The 3405-nt window shown below is 28.0% G+C and overlaps 1 long non-coding RNA gene across 2 annotated transcripts; it reads right to left on the bottom strand.

The window, feature by feature from the left end:
- Positions 1–652: 652 nt before the first annotated feature.
- Positions 653–2152, bottom strand: LOC108691734. Of its 2 annotated transcripts, none has more exons than XR_001931938.1 (3): positions 1659–2152; positions 1050–1216; positions 653–830 (listed from the first exon to the last, which is right to left on the bottom strand). It is a non-coding gene; the product is annotated as an uncharacterized LOC108691734 (long non-coding RNA). The 2 variants fall into 2 exon arrangements; XR_001931939.1 differs by having other exon boundaries at positions 1050–1213.
- Positions 2153–3405: the final 1253 nt, after the last annotated feature.

Below are 3405 nucleotides of genomic sequence, written 5' to 3'. Positions count from 1 at the left end.
CATATATTATATATATTTCCAGATATACAACATATTTAAAACTCTCACTCATACCTTTAACAAGTGTCAATTTTCTAAATTATATGTTTTTATAAATTATTATTCTGCATTATAATAATTGCTTTCCATTTTCACATACATGATATTGACAATAAGTCTAAAATTCGAGGTTTATATTCAGATAATAACATTATTATTTGCTTTCTTTGGTGAGGTTTAGTTATTGGTTTGTATTCAGCATAAAAAGCAGCTTTGCAATTGTTGTAAAAAAAGATTGATCTTGCTCTCAGTTTGATCTTGCTCTTCATTGGATCTATATAAATATACAAATCAACCGTATTAAAAAAATTTATAACTGTAGCAAAGTGTGCTTTTTCTGTTAAATGAAATTATAAACCTATCATTATATAATGATAGGTTTATAATTTCCCTCGTACTTGCTCGCAATCAAAGCACACAGTTTCGAACTTATGCAGATTGTAGATAATAATTCAGTTGAATCTCACTTGTCAGAATGAAAAAAGAATGTGCATTCAACAGTCAAGTAATCTGCATTTTGATATCAATAGAAAACAACTATTTTACTCTTTATTATATTTATTATATTTATTATATTTATTCTTTATAATTAAGGATAATTAAATTTCACTCGGAGATCAATGCGTCTACAAGTAGCCAGACACATTGCTATGGCTCGCCATATTAAACATTTTTAAACGTTTTTGTATATCTGAAGACACGATAGTGTCTCGGCGCTAAGTATGGCACGTGATAGGAAAATATCATAAGACTTATAATCCTGGCTGCACTCTTTTGGATCAGTTCATGATCTGAAATAATAGATAAAAATATGTAGCGATTATTCAATATTTTTGTAAATGTTAATGTGTAATTTATATAATACTCATATTCATTTGTGAAATTTACGTTTTAGAGAATTCAGAAATCCTAATTTATAATTATGTATCATTATAGAAAGCACAGCATGAAATTAATAAACAGCCGCAAAATTCAAAATAATGTGTTTAAATGAAAAATCTGAAACTCACCCAGAAAGTGATAAAGGTAGCATCCTTTTGTCTTGATCTAAATTGAACATATTCTCTAAGCATGCAAATTTGTTGGAATTTATTATCTTAGAGTTATTGGACGAGTTAGTGACCCTTCATAAATAAGATGACCTGTTGCCAAGTTGCATATCGTCCATTGGTGGCTACTGAAAAATAATGTATAATTTCATTCTTGAAAATTACGTTTTTCATTACATTTTTCAACAATGCTAATTGTTTCTCTTATGTTGCTTACATTATGAATCATTGTTAAGCACAAAACTTAAAAATATAAATTCACTGCTTTGAGTATACAAATTCTTTGCATTAACAGTGAGTTTGTGTTTTTAAAGAATGAATTGGTGTTTGTGTGAAGCAGAGAATTTGTTTTCAAAGCAGTGAATGTGTGTAATTAAAGCAGAACGTATACATAGCATATTGAGTGGAGATGACAGACATCTTAATCTCTAAAATATCAAATAATACTTAATATCTCGATTCACGAGACCGACCGGCGCATTTTTTTACCAGATTCTTTCATTTTGAGTGAAAACGCATTGAATATTTTTATTAAGATTTTAGGTAAGGTATGGTATTCTAAATAATTACCTCAATATTAGTCTGCTGTCTTTTCAATTCCAAATCCTGGCCAATCGTTAACAATTTGCATAAACGTTTCAAATTATCTTCGTTGTTATGATCTAGTAGATGACGAATACATCGGTATATGATTTTCGTTGTCAAAATCTGCTGTAAACTTATATAGATTTTAACAAAACGAATTGATACGTTATACCATTCTTATCTCTGAGATAAAAACTCATATTTTGGTTTTACATAATCATAATGTTAAAGCCTCTATTATTTACAGGATTGGCAAATACTGTTACTTTATTGATCGTTATCTCTGTTATATTCGATTATTAAAAAAGTCATTCTTTATTGAAAATAACTCCTAATTTGTAACGCGTTACTTTTTACTCGTTACGTATAACTCATTACTTATTATTCATTTTACTAAGAAACGCGTATTGGTGACAAGTTATTTTTCAAAGTAGCTTTTCCAACTTTAGCATTTAGTTAGTTAGCGTTACCATCATTAAAAATTGTCATTATTAAATTGTTTATTATAAAAAGTAATGGAAAAGTAATGGAAAATTCAGAACGTCTTCCAACCTTGATTATTTATCCTAAATGCAAATTATCACTTTTATTTATTATAATATAAATATATACTTTTTATATGTCCTTTTATATGTAGACGGCCCTTAACAATTTCAATATTTTTAATGTACAGAAAGTACGCATAGCACTAGAGAGAATCGCATTCTAAGAAATAAAGTATTTGGTAATTGTGAAGGAGACAGATTTCTTCATAGATTTCGATGACATTAAGCTTATTCAAGCGTTTTTACACGAAATGTAAAAATTTAGCAGAAAAAAGTGTCGCTCTGCCCCGTGAACCGAGATATTAAAGCAGGGAGCACACTTTTGCATAATGCATAAGAAAATGTACCAATCAAAGTCTTTCGTTTCCTTTCTTTCCATGAAATAAAGAATTTTGATTGGTTAAATTTCTTATGCTTTATGTATTACGCGTTATGCAAGAGTCTGTGCTTCCCGCTTAAGCGTTAAAGTTGATGACTATTGAGGAAATCTGTCACAATAGTGGTTCATTACTTTAAAAGCACAAAATTCTCTGCTAAAGTAGTGAAGTTTGTGTTTTTAATGCATTAATGATTTATTATTTATTTAAAAATTATTTATTAAAATATTATAAATTCATTGCTTTAAAAACATAAAATTCTCTACTGTAAAAATAAATTCTCTCCTAAAGCAGTAAATTTGTGTTTTTTAAATCATTATTTATTGCCTTAAAAATATAAAATCAATGCTTTAAGAATACAAATTCTCCACATTAAAAACAAATTTTATGTTAAAACAGTGAATTTGTATTTTTAAAGCAGTGAATTTATGTTTTTAGACCAAAATTATGCATCCATTTTTTTGTCGTACGATAAATTTTTCAAGTCTGTTGATTAGCTATAGAACAAAGAGAGCCGAGATTTTCTTTGTCTTGCAACCAATAAACATGCTTGAAAATTCGTCGTTCGACAAAAAACCGATGTATATAATATTGGCCTAATACATAACATATCAGCCATTAATAAATCGCATTGTCGCATTGACTCTTTTTATACTTATACTACTTTTTATACTACTTAAATCAATTAGTATGTACGCGTATCAAATTGATGCGGATTAAATATTTGATACGTCCTTATTTATACCGCTTTGACGAAAATAAGAAGTTTTATAAGTATTTGTTTAATGTTTACATAAGCATTTACAGGAA

Source organism: Atta colombica, unplaced genomic scaffold (assembly GCF_001594045.1).
Source record: "Atta colombica isolate Treedump-2 unplaced genomic scaffold, Acol1.0 scaffold51, whole genome shotgun sequence".
NCBI classification, from domain to species: Eukaryota; Metazoa; Arthropoda; class Insecta; order Hymenoptera; family Formicidae; genus Atta; species Atta colombica.
The sequence above is the reverse complement of the archived record's forward strand: the minus strand, read 5'-3'. Positions and strand labels throughout refer to the sequence as shown.